The sequence below is a fragment of the Podarcis filfolensis genome (assembly GCF_964270895.1).
Source record: "Podarcis filfolensis genome assembly, chromosome: 9".
In the NCBI taxonomy this organism is placed as follows: domain Eukaryota; kingdom Metazoa; phylum Chordata; class Lepidosauria; order Squamata; family Lacertidae; genus Podarcis; species Podarcis filfolensis.
This window is the reverse complement of record NC_139610.1, coordinates 3,156,912-3,170,708: the sequence shown is the minus strand read 5'-3', so window position 1 is coordinate 3,170,708 and position 13,797 is coordinate 3,156,912. Positions and strand designations below refer to the sequence as shown.

The 13,797-nt window shown below is 46.3% G+C and overlaps 1 long non-coding RNA gene across 1 annotated transcript in view; it reads right to left on the bottom strand.

The window, feature by feature from the left end:
- LOC310770353 overlaps window positions 1-13,797 on the bottom strand; it is a 571,729-nt gene that overhangs the window by 111,471 nt on the left and 446,461 nt on the right. The gene's annotated exons all lie outside the window — the stretch shown is intronic.

Genomic DNA, 13,797 nt, shown 5'->3' with positions numbered 1-13,797 from the left:
CCGGCCCCACGAGGCTCTCCCCTCCCCGCGCTCTCCTCCCGGACGGCGCCTCCTCCTCGGCCGGCCGGTCGGGGTTGCCGCCGTCGCCTCGCCCCCTCCCTGCACGTCGCGCTGCTTCGGAGTTCGCGGTGCGGTTCCGCCCGTCCACGGGCGAGCATGCGCAATCCCTGAGCTCGGGGGAGCACCGAAGACCCGAGGGTGGGGTGCGGGGTCGGGACTCGGAGGGAGAGGAAGGCGGGCTGGACCCGGACTGCCTCCAACTGGCTCAGATCATCATCATCATCATCATCATCAATCCTTCTGTCTCTCTTTCTCTCCGTCAACGCAGCCCGAAGCATCTTTCACCTGACCGAGGGAAATGGGACGCATCCCCCATTAAAGTCAACCGCTGTTCAGCCTGCACCGCCGCCCCCACAGAGAAAAGTGAAACACAGCATCATCTCAGTGCTAAAGAGAAGAAGTTGCCTGGAATAACTCCTGTTAGGATTATGTTTAAAAATGATGCAGAAATAATAGGTTTGTTAGTATTGAAGGAGCCATGAGACCCTTAGCTGTTTTCGCTGCTAGAGACTAACAGGGCTGTCTCTTGGGGTGGGGGGTTGCCTACCATGCAGTGAGCCTGCTCTGATCTACCTTATTCAGCCTAGGAAAACATGTACCCCAGAGTCTACAAAACCTTCTGCCTTCCATTCTCCATTCACCGCTGACCCCTCCTGTCCTTGGTCTGAGTCTGGGGGGGAGGAGAGTGCAAACTCCCCTCGGCCAGCCTGAGCCTGTCATTGCGAGGTCAGGAGTGTTCTCTCTTTCAGCACATTGCGCTGCGCATCTGGCATTGAGAAAGGGTTCCAGGGCTGACCCATGGCCCGGATTAAGGCCACCCTCTCATGGCACGGAGGCAGTGACGGTCAATGTGGAAATGGGCTCTGACAAGTGCAAGTTCCTCTTGTGGTGACCACAGCATGGAGCAGACATATTTTGAGCTTTCTAAGGCTGCCAACAGTGGGCAGAAATCAAGAGAGCAGCACAGAGGGGAAGCCGTGGACTGGAGAAGCGAGAAGGCATCACTTAAAAGCACTGCAGAACTATTTCACATTTACTTTTAAAAAACCATCGTGTTAAGGCAGAGCAGTCCTTTGATCCCAGATACACCAGTGGCTACTTATGTAATGTCAATATTATGCATGTACCGTAATATGATGCACATATACTCAGAATACGAGGGGCGTTCATTAAAGATTTCCCCTGACGTACTTCCCGTGTACTGAAATAAATGAAACTTGGCACAGTTATTAGTCCATCTCTACATAGCTACCAGCAAGAGTCACATACTTCTCCCATCGCTTTATGCAGCTGTGGAGACCTCGTCTGCAGAAGTCGGCAGGTTGTGTCCGAAGCCACAACTTGACCTCAGAAATCAGCATTTCATCAAAAAAGCTTGCCCTTCAAAAATAACTTCATGGTTGGAAAGAGGTGGAAGTCACATGATGCAAGGTCTGGAGAATTTCATAGCCACGGGACCATGTTTCCGTCTGAGCAACATGCGAGTTGTGAACCAGGGTGTTATCCTGCAGGAGGTGGACACCTTTGGTCAGTATACCACGCCTCTCGATTTTGATGGCCTTCCACAATTTCTGCAGCAGTGAAGCGTAGTATGTCCTGGTAATTGTGGTACTCTTTGCCAGGAAATCCATCCTCACCACTCCACATTGGTCCCAAAAGACCATGAATATGACCGCTGATGGCTGGACACGTGGTGAGGCAGAGTGCTTCCATTGTTTGGACTGGATTTAGTCTCTGAGTCATAATGATGGACCCATGTTTCCTCCTGAGTAATGAGTCTGGCGAAGAAGTCATCATGGTTTTCGTGACACATGGCCAAAAGAGCCCGTGAGCATGTGACTCGTTCCTGCTTCTGGAAAGGCAGCAGCAGCCGGGGAACCCACCATGTGCGCAACTTTCCCATGTGCAAATGATCATGAATGATTTTTTCTACAGAGCCCACTCTAATCTTGACACCTGCAGCTAATTGGTGAACGGTTATGTGGCGATCCTCCAAAATGGCAGCCTCCACTTGCTGGATGGTGTCTTCATCAATGACGAACTGTGGTCGCCCAGGAATGGGAGCCGTTCCACTGAAGTCCGACCACACTTGAACTAATGATGCCAGTGCTTGACCACGTCATACAATGGGGCATCCTCCCCATAAGCTCCTTTCATCTCATCGAACATCTCCTGTGGTGTGCGCCCTTTCAAGTACAGGAACTTGATGACCGCTCTGCTTCAATTGGTTCCATTATCAGATGCTACTCCACGTTAGAACGATTAACGGAGAAACTGTTAGGAGTTCAGAGCTACAAATTTCCACGTTACCTACGGAGACCTGTATCATTATACATGTGCAGTTTCATCCTCCTACGATAACCGGAAGTAGGTCAGGGGAAATCTTTATTGAGCGACCCTCGTAAAAGGAGTTCCATTAAGTTCAGTGGGGCTTACTCCAAGGTAAGTGAGTGTAAAATTGCAGCCTATGTGCTTCCAAGAAGAAAATGACAGCAATACAGACTACAGGGGGCATAGCAGGCACACTTCAAGTCCTCTCCCTGCATCTATGGCAACATTGCCAACACATGCCAATCACAGAGTAGAAAGCTCATTTTGTCCCCGCATTAGCAATGCATGGACTGAACCAATCCATGCATGGTGACAGGGAACTCCCTCTGTTATGTCATCCCATGCCAACACACACACACACACACACACACACACACACACACACACAAATACCATAGCACCCTCTGCTTGAAGTACCCAACATGGTGGCCTCCATCCCCAACCATTGGTCCTAATGGCTGGCATGTGCTGCATAGCTACTAAGTCTGCTTCCCTTGTGCATCAGTATCAGACCTACAGTCTTCTTTCTTTTAAAACTGACTCTGCCTGGCTTGTGCACTGTGTTAGCATCCTAATCTGAAAGCCACTTCATTTCCAGCTCAGTGTTTCAGAGGGTTGTGTTTTTTTCTGCATGAAATAAAGGGTTCACTTCTCCAAAGCTTCCAACCTCCCCAGGTGTGTAGTTCATATATATGAAATACTTCATGCTCTGCCATGTTGCTGTCTGATACAGGTATGGACACTGATGATCAGTGGTGCCAACTTGAATAAAACATTTTGGGGGGCACCTTTCCCCCTGCCAGAAGGTTGCCAGAAGGACAGATGGGTGGAAGCTGGAGCCGAGTAGGCACAGCCCAGGGTAAGGACCAGCAGAGGCTGCCCTGCCTCTTCCCTTGCCCATGCACTATCCCCTCCTCTCTCCCCCCAGACGCCAACAGGCTGTGGCCAAATTCACCCCGTGGCAGGGGGCTCAGGGGAACTGGGTCCAGGCTGAGGCCTCCAGAGGGGAGGAGAGGAGGGGGGACAACCTGGGAGAGAGGGAGGCAGGTGGGCAATTGGGTGTCTTACTCGCGCTGACATGTGGCAGTGGCAAAGAAAGCTGGGGTGGCTTGGCACGGTCAGTGCTTTGGGGGGCAAAGGGATCTGGGCCCCTTAGTGTTGGTGCCTATGCTGAAGATTAAAACAAACCATTTTTATTTACACATACTCTCTCGAGAGTGCCGTCAACAGCTCACGGGGCTAACTGCCTAGTGAAATCACAGACGCGGAGAGCTTCTTTCAGTTCTTTTATTTAAATCAACCAAAATACACGGGGCCCATCGAATTTTCTCCCTCCGTCTTGAGCCGTTGCTCCGAGGGCCCGCGCCGCCTCCGCTAGCAGCTCCTTCCTCGCTTCCAGACCCCTCCTGCTGCCTAGGATGGCCGGCGATGAAAGACACGAAGGGGGAGCCTGGTTCTCGGAGAAGGAGGTGGTGGCGTCCATTGCTTGCTGTCCTGTTTCTACCACTTCTGACTCGTGTCTCTGTCCAGGACTAGGGCATCTGCGAGCTTGTTCCTGTTCCTCAGCCTCCATTATTTCCAAGCTCTTTTTTTCTTCTTCTTCTTCTTCTTCTTCTTCTTCTTCTTCTTCTTCTTCTTCTTCTTCTTCTTCTTCTTCTTCTTCTTCTTCTTCTTCTTCTTCTTCTTCTTCTTCTTCTTCTTCTTCTTCTTCTTCGGTGTGCCCTGTTTGCCACCACCACAAACCTGGGTCCATGCCATCTTCATCTGCCTCCTGCCCGGAAGCCTCCTGGCTGGCAGTCTCTACCCCTCCTCCTCATCTGGTCAGTCCCGGACACATACTGTACGTTAGAAACACACACATATGTACGAACCCTTCAGCTTTCAGGGCTCAGACACAGGACACATGTTGAACTGAATAACTGACTGTGCCATGGATTTCTTCTAGGGGAAACTATTCCTCCATCTCAAACTTCCTATGACTGGATTAGTGCAGACAGGAAGGGTGTGGCTGGTTGGAGGATTTTCTCACCGGAGCATGAAGGAAGGTGGAAATTGGCTCTGACGGGCAGGTGCAAGTACCTCCGACCCCATATGCCTCAGGCTTTTAGGTAGGGCTTCAGCAACTGCTGGAAGAATCATTTCAACAATCTAATAAGCATGACAACAAGTGACAGAACAGGGCTGGTCTGCTACTATTTTTTTAAGACCATGAAACTGCATATCTCTGCATAGATTTGAGACATGGTGGTATGTCAGTATTATGAATGAATTATTTAATTCTTATTCATGTTTAAGATAGGGGAATTGTATTTTGAAATCTTCTGCAGGGGGCGGGGTGGAGGGAAATGTAATCATTTCCCCTCCTCCAGGATGGAGTTACCAATTCTTAAAAAAATGAGAAACACTCCTGCCCCAGGCACGTGTTATTTATGGAAGAAAGCAATAGAAAGCACCAGAAACTGACATTTGATAATGAAGCTGAAGGCAAGACACAATCTCTCAGAGAAGTTAAAATTTTCATTCTGTTGTTCAATAGAATTATCCGTGTGCCTGGTGCTTTGCAGAGTATAAGAGTATAAAAAGTTGCAAACTAAAACCTAATGCTTAAAAACAGTAAAAGAAGTGAAGGGGGGTAGAAAAGGACCATTTCATTGAAGAAAGTCATACCCTCATGAGGATGCAAGATTTGGAATGGTTCGAAACCAATTTTGGAAAAGAGATAACATTTCTTGATTATCATGGCCAAACAGTACTGATTACATAGAACTTGTTCCTAAGAGGTGCGTGAGAGCAGCAGGGCCGGGCTTAACACACCCCCCCGATTTTTTTTACTCAAGTTGGCACTCCTGGTGCAACCCCAGTGTCAAATAAGGACTGGCGCAGCTACTATTGTGTAATTGTTGTATCGGGACATCAATAATGATTTTGAGATTGTTGTAAAAAAAAAAAAAAAAAGCCCAGATGGAATAAATATTTTTAAAAGTTGGAATGGATGATTATAGGTAAGGGCTTAAAAAACAATAGAGAGAGGAAACACCGGGTGGTTTCCATGCAGAAAACTTGAAGTCTGAAGTCATGCTGTTAATGAAGCAATAATGTTACTCCTGCTGTGTTAGTTAGTGATACTGGCAGCAGATTAAAAGAAAACACGGGAGAATATGCCTCTATTTGCAGCCCCTCAGGGATATCACTAGAATTAACAGCTACTTTTTTTTACTTCTTGAAGCATAATTATGACTCCTCAGAAAGAATAATTTTGTTTTCTCCACTACATGGTTCTTTCTCAAGGGCAACTAATGCACCCCATTTTTATTCCCAGAAAATTGAGACAACAATATATTATGGTGAGACAAGTAGGGCTGGGGTTTTGTCTTTAGCTGTGGGGGTTACTGGGTGGCCTTGGACAAGTTAGGATATTTCACTGCAAGCTACTATTTTTAACAGAGTTGTTTTCAAGAGTACTTAAATGAGGTAAGAGACATAAAAATTTTGTGTACCTGAAAATGTACTGGTGGTGCATAAGCCATTTTCAGTGCAAGGTATAACAATCTAGAACTTTAACTGATTCAGTAGTTTCACCTTCACAGATGGACAGGGAAAGGTTTCTTTCCCTTTCCCCCCTAATCATGTTTCTATCCTTTTATCTGCAAATTTGTATCCCGCATTGCTGGTCTTCGTAGCATTGTAGCAAAGTTGCTATTCCTTGTAACCTTTCCAGCACAGTCATCCACACCTAATCGTTAGCTCCTTCAAAAAAATTATTTGTTAAAGTAATAGATATGGAATCAGCATCGTCTATGGACTGTTTAAGGTTTCATTCCCATTTGTTCATATATATGGTTTAAGTTACTGCAGGCATTTAAGGAGATAACTATATATAGGAAGATTCAATATTATATGCGTACAGTGGTACCTTGGTTCTCAAACTTAATCATTTCCAGAAGTTCCAAAACCAAAGTGTTCCAAAACCAAGGCGTGTTTTCTCATAGAAAGTAATGCAAAATGGATTAATCCATCCCAGACAATTAAAAACAACCCATAAAACAGCAATTTAACATGAATTTTACTAACGAGACCATTGATCCATAAAATGAAAGCAATAAACAATGTCTGCAGTCACAGAATCCATCGATCAATAGCTGAACTGGGTTCCACACAGTCACAAAAACAAAACGAAAAAGCCACAAAAATGCAAAATAAATAGCAAAAACAGACAGACCTTAGCGTAACACTCAAATGAGAAGCGTGGTACTCAAAACGGAGCACATTCAGCTTCTGAAAAAAGTTCGCAAATCAGAACACTTACCGGTTTGCAGTATTTGGGTTCCAAGTTGTTTGAGTACCAAGGCGTTTGAGAACCAAGGTACCACTGTATACTGAGATGTTTCCTTGTTTGCTCTCTAATCAAATATGTTAGTATAGGCAGCACCCACCCACCCCCGTCTGTGTGTGGGTTATGTTCCAAGGCACCACGTGTGTTGGTCAAATTGCGTATAATTGAAAGCCACTGAAAGAGCTTGCAAGCACCCGGTTCAGCCCGTAGTTCCAGCCCACCTCCATTTTGCCCTTTTAGTGATGTTTCAGCAACATATTTATGATGTTTCTGGGTTGACACTATGCACAATCATGCATGGTCTTGCACATATTGAACACGTGTAAACGGGGGCTGCCTGTAAGGGGGAGTGTGTTTGGTAGGTTTCTTTTGGGGTAGCAGGGGTGGAGATGGGTTTGGGGAATGGAGGAAAGTGGCAGAAATATGTGAGGGGAATCTGGCAATTATTCTCTAGCTCAGATTGTAACCTGAGCTGGATAATTTTGGTGTCTGTCAAGCTTGCCTCTCATTCAGAAGCTTGCCTCTCATCTAGTCATGTATGAGCCCAAGATCAGAAAGCTCTTAGTTTCTACATACTTGGGAGATGCTTTGTGCATGCAAAACTCCAGTGGTTTGTAAACTAAAATAAATGTCCTCCCCAAAATGGTCCTGTGAGCTTCTAAAATGTTGAGGACTTAGAGATACGTAAGAACATTGTAGAACAACTCCTCTCCATCTCTGAACACTGAAGAACTTGGAAAGGAGGGGCATGAATTGGCACCTTAGGCGTTGCCTAGGTAACATGTGAAGCCGCCCTTCATCTTATATAATGTGGAGGAGGGAGGTGCAGCGAATTGGAAAGCAACCTGTGAGGAGGAGGTGGAAGGTGTACACAACTCACCATGACAGATAATCCTGCCTACCCAGCTGTAAATAAAGATGAGGAAGAGCAGCTGTCCCTCAGATGGATAGGAAGATGAATTTGGGGCTAGTTGGGTCTCACTCATGAGAATTCTCCTGCCAACCTAGCAGTTCGAAAGCATGTCAAAGTGCAAGGAGATAAATAGGTACCGCTCCAGCGGGGAAGGTAAACGGCGTTTCCGTGCACTGCTCTGGTTCGCCAGAAGCGGCTTAGTCATGCTGGCCACATGACCTGGAAGCTGTACGCCTGCTCCCTCAGCCAATAAAGCGAGATGAGCGCCACAACCCCAGAGTCATCTGCAACTGGACCTAATAGTCAGGGGTCCCTTTACCTTTACCATGAGAATTACAGGGTCACTCAGAGCTGTGGCAAGTATGTAAAGTCACCCAGAATACAATCACCAACTTGAGATACCTGCAGAATTCTTTCTCTCGTGTTGCACAGCAGCCAGTATTCCTGCCCCCACCCCCAAGAGAAGAAAACCTGGTTTTAAAAATCTATCTTTCCCCCTCTCCCTTCCCACAGCAGTTTCTTTGAAGCCCACCTTCACCTGACCCAAAAGTGATTTTATGTATGACATAAGGTGGGGGTGAGGGGCTTCCACAAGATGACCTCATAGGCCAAACGGGGAGGCCTAGCAGGCCAAGTCTGGCCTGTGGGGCAACAGGTTCCCTACTCCTGAGCTTTGCAATCTTATGGCATCTTAGCAAACTACGCTTTTCTTTGGATAAAGTTAGGGACTATCTCTAATTTATCCACTCGTTATTCTCTGCGTGTCTCTTTGCTCTTCATGAGCAGTTCCTCAGCAACTGAAGAGGATAAGCCCTTCCATGTACCCAGCTCCAAGCAGAAAACTATGAAGGAGGCCCATGGTGACCAGAACATTAGCAGCTCTTCCTCCATGGTTTTGCCAGTTTGCTTGTTCCAGACAGGCTTCTGCACCTTTGCAAGGTCCACAACAGGCAGTTTCACAGCAGATGATAGTAAACCTAGAGGGAAGGTGGAGTTAGGAGAGAGACTACACTTGTTACTTTTCTGTCTGCCATGCCAAAATTTGGGTAATTCTGAACCCCCCTACCCTAAAGGTAAAGGTACCCCCTGACCATTAGGTCCAGTCACGGACGACTCTGGGGTTGCACGCTCATCTCGCTCTATAGGCCGAGGGAGCCGGCATTTGTCTGCAGACAGCTTCCAGGTCATGTGGCCAGCATGACTAAGCCACTTCTAGCAAACCAGAGCAGCGCATGGAAACACCGTTTACCTTCCTGCCAGAGTGGTACCTATTTATCTGCTTGCACTTTGACGTGCTTTCAAACTGCTAGGTGGGCAGGAGCTGGGACAGAGCAACGGGAGCTCACCCTGTTGCGGGGATTTGAACCGCCGACCTTCTGATTGGCAAGCCCTAGGCTTTGTGGTTTAGACCACAGCACCACCCATGTCCCTTTTTAACCATTCTCTAAAAGAATGGTTAATTAAATTTAGGGTAAATGGCAGAGATGGTAAAGACGACTAAATGTGTTCACATTCAAGAGAAAAGAATTCAAGGGTTTCTATCTATGTTAAATACCACCATCTAGTGGATAAGAAACATAATTTGTTATAAACTTGCAAATAAGTGATTGGGGTGCTAATATCTGTGCACTGTTTAACCTCAGGTAGCTGACTAGCTTGAATTATGGTGCTGGAGGAGATTTTTGAGAGTCCCACGGACTGCAAGAAGATCAAACCTATCCATTCTTAAGGAAATCAGCCCTGAGGGCTCACTGGAAGGACAGATCGTGAAGCTGAGGCTCCAATACTTTGGCCACCTCATGAGAAGAGAAGACTCCCTGGAAAAGACCCTGATGTTGGGAAAGATGGAGGGCACAAGGAGAAGGGGACGACAGAGGACGAGATGGTGGAACAGTGTTCTCAAAGCTACCAGCATGAGTTTGACCAAACTGCGGGAGGCAGTGGAAGACAGGAGTGCCTGGCATGCTCTGGTCCATGGGGTCACGAAGAGTGGGACATGACTAAACGACTAAACAACAACAAGCTGACTAGCTTAGGGGGCTAAGCAAAGGCTGTGTGCACACACACCCCTGTCATTTAACAGAGGGGAATAGCTCAGGAGAAACAGCTGCTACACCCTAACGTTTGCCATCTGAGATACTTGGCTTGCTGCTTAATGGTACAGCCAGTTCTGACAGCTCCAGTCACATTCAAATTGTAAGGGCAACAAAGAGAGCCATTCTCAATTACTCTCCCACAGTTATTGAGTGCCTTCACCATGGACACTCCATTCCCGAGTGATTTCCAGGTCTTGAAAAACTCTCTGCGCAAACAGACCTTTGGAAGCCTTGGCTCTTGAAAATGTGGATATATTTTAGTGCTTAAACTTTATTTGGCTTAAAAGCTTTAACAAAGTCTTTCTTGCCACCTCTGGTTGGAGTAGCCTGATGAGCAATACATGAAATGTAGGACTGAACCAAAAGCTGTCACAGCATAACTTTGGGCTTCATGGGGGGGGGCAAAACCCAGGCCCCCAAATGGGGCATTTTGCCAGTTGTGCTCAGTTTGGAGATGTCCTTTTGGAGCTCTTTGCTCTTTGCAATCCCTTTTTGTTTTAACCACTTTGAATAATTTAATATCATCAGCAAACATGGCTACTTCTCTTCGTACCCTAACTCTAGATTGTTTCTGCAAAAGTTAGAAAGCACAAGTTAAAAAGTGGTTGGAATGTGTCCTTGAAATCTGATAATGATGCTTGCTGCATTGATGGAGGAGAAGGTGTATGTGCAGGTATGTGCAGGTGCTAGTATTCTGCACAAAGGGGGAAATCCAAATTAATTGACTGGTCCACCTTTTCTTTTGGCTAATCCATGACAGGTATATGTCCCCATAAAGCTTTTTTGTTTATTTATTTTATTTATAACCCCATAAAGCTGCCCAGAAGGGAATGTGATCCTCAGACTGAAAATGATTCCCCACCTCTCTTGCAGATGTTAAAGTGCTTGAGGGACAGAACATAGGCAAAAGGTAAAGGGACCCCTGACCGTTAGGTCCAGTCGTGGCCGACTCTGGGGTTGCGGCGCTCATCTCACTTTATTGGCCGAGGGAGCCGGCGTACAGCTTCCAGGTCATGTGGCCAGCAAGACTAAGCTGCTTCTGGTGAACTGGAGCAGCGCATGGAAACACCGTTAACCTTCCCGCCGGAGCGGTACCTATTTATCTACTTGCACTTTGATGTGCTTTCGAACTGCTAGGTTGGCAGGAGCAAAGACCGAGCAACGGGAGCTCACCCCGTCACGGGGATTCGAACCACCAACCTTCTGATCAGCAAGCCCAAGGCTCAGTGGTTTAGACCACAGCGCCACCCGCGTCCCTGAACATAGGCATAGGATGCACCTTATGGAGCAGAGCAACGCTACCCAAGCATCATCTTCTGAAAATGGTCTTCCAGGTAGGAACTGAACCGTAGAAGCACAGTGCCTCTCCTCCCAAACCAGCCTCCCCAAACAGATGCCCTGGTTGATAGTAATCACAAACTGCTGAGGGATCCAGGAAAAATGGCAGGCTCCATCTTCCACTGTCCTAGCATAGGTAGTGACCAAAGTCATTTGAAATGAGATGGAAATGGATCCAAAAAGCCAAGAGTAACTGGAGTTGCGTGACCACCAACTGCTTGAGAATTTCCCCCAAATGTTGTATTTCTGACCAACTTTGGATAGATCTTTAAGGCCCAGTAAAGCCTTTTCTCATACATGGAGACAACATCACCAAGACTAACCCTCTTCACAAGTAGGCCCAGCCAGTCAGCTTATGCTACCCAGGAGGGGTAAGTATGAAGTGCCCCCATACGCTTGTCTTTGGATTACGGCTACTGAAATGCATCTAATAAAATCTGACTAAATGGTGAATGGAACACATTCATGGGTACAGTGTTCAAAGTAATATACAAATAGATGCAGATGTTTATCCATGCAATAGTCAAGCCTCAGCAGGCCTTTGAGGGTTTTTTAACATCTAATAGTTGGCTAAGATGGAGAAGACACTGCAGCAAAGGTGGAGCAAAGGGGGTTATTTGCAGAGGTCCCACAATCTCTCGCGCCAGATCAGCCTGGAGCTGGTTCCAGTTGGGACCAGTTTAAAAAATCAACAAAGGGACGATGGAAAAGGAAAGTGCCCCCTGCCTACCAAAAAAAGACCATCTGTCCCTCCCATCAGGTGCAAGGTGACCGGACTTTGGACGTAGAAGTCAACTCTCCAGCTCACACACTCCTTTAAGCCCATTTAGGATTGCACAGTTAGGCAGACAGTGAAACACTTTTATGCCTTTGACATAAAATGGATAAACATCTGCATCTATTTGTATATTACAGTTGACCTTCCCCAGATTTACGCCCTTCAGCTGCAACAAAGACTGGAAATCTTTAATACATTTTCCTAATTTTGGACCCCCAGTTTAAGGCAGCATATTAGGACTGCAGCTATTGTTAGTCAAAGCTCATCGTCTGAAGATCTCAGTGTTAGGGCAGAACAAGATGTTATTTCAGCAAAGCATGTTCAGAAATTTGGGTGGGAGGAAAGTGCACAAATTGGACATGGCTATAATTATTTCCTTTCTCTTGAAACCTCTTCTTTCCAGTCAGTTTTCTTCCATGGATTCAAAAGATGAGTTTCTTCCCTTTGTTACACTTTGCAGTGGGTTTCCTTTCTGCTAGAGGAGCCCCAAAATGTCTTCATGATGAGCATTAACACTGAAATAATGTATTTACAAGCAAACTGTCCATTGTGCCTATCAAATGCATGAAAGAAAAATCTTAACCTTGTGACAACCAAATTGCCATAATTATTTTTTTGCCAGATGCTAGATATACAAGAATAGGAGTAGGCAATGTGATACAGACACCACAATTTACCCAACCACACTTAGACACTTTAAAATTCCATTGTTTTCAAAGGGAGAACTTTCAGCATGTGCTTTACTCTCTCCCATTGAAATCAATGGGACTTTTAAAATGGTGGGGATTTTGGCTGAATCATACCCAACTTGAGTCTACAGTGCACTGTGAAGAAATGGACAGGATTCACCTAACCAGCCCCATTAGCACAAGCCCTACATAAAGACTTCCACTTGCTTTCGCACCCCTCTTCCCACAGCACCCTCAAAATTGGTTCTGGGGGTGTCAGGAGAACCCCCAGAGCAACCTGTGTGTGGTGGGGGGAGAAGGAATTTCATACTGCCTGGCAAGCTGGGATGCTTTGCACAGGCAGAACAAATGGAAGAGCACAATGTTGCATGTCATCCAGTATGTTTAGGATCGCCATTTACACATCAACAAAAAACAAGGACAAAAGTGATGTACATATGCTAATTTATATATACACATGCAAATTTTAAAACAATTAGTATAATTTAAATAAATAAATATATCATCATCTGAGGGGATATTGTAATCAAGTGACCAGTGCCTACTCAGTTTGCTGTCCGGGTACTAAGGGCCACTGGCTGCTCCCTCTTCATTCCAGGAAGTTCGCCATGGCAAGGGGTGGACCAATCTGGGCCCCATCCACGGATCAGAGAAGCAGCGGCTTCAAAGAGTTTGCTTCAGCTACTTCCTGCTGGACAGAACTCTGCTCCCATTGTCAGTTGCCCTGAGACTGCAGAAGCCAGGGGGAGTGGAGAAAGATAATATCCCCCCCCAATCCACCCCCAATCCATTGGCCAAAGGATAAGAAGGGCCACCAACTGCTATTCAAGCAAAAGAAGATCAGCCTGGTCCAAACAGAAGTGTCTGCGTATAGCTTAGCACTTAATTCTGGCCTTCCAAACCCAATTTCCCTTATCCCTCCATTCCACTTCCCATCTCTGCGCATCCAGTGTCCTCCCAGTGCCTGCCTGGGCAGGGATGTGTCTTTCATTTTTATTGATGTGAGTTTGAGAGACGATACTTTTATGAAAGGTTGGATCAAAAGAAATAAATATGGGCTCCTTAATGGTTCCTTATCTTCAAACCCAACTTGGATCAAACAGCCCTTTGCATAGAGAAGCGTCCTCTGTCAAGAAGAGTGCATGGCCATCCTGGAGTATTTTGACTTGCAGGGCTAACACTGCCACAATCTAATCTATCAACCAGACTTTACAACATCAGCTTTGTTTTGGCAAAATGAAAGTCTCAACTCTTAAGGA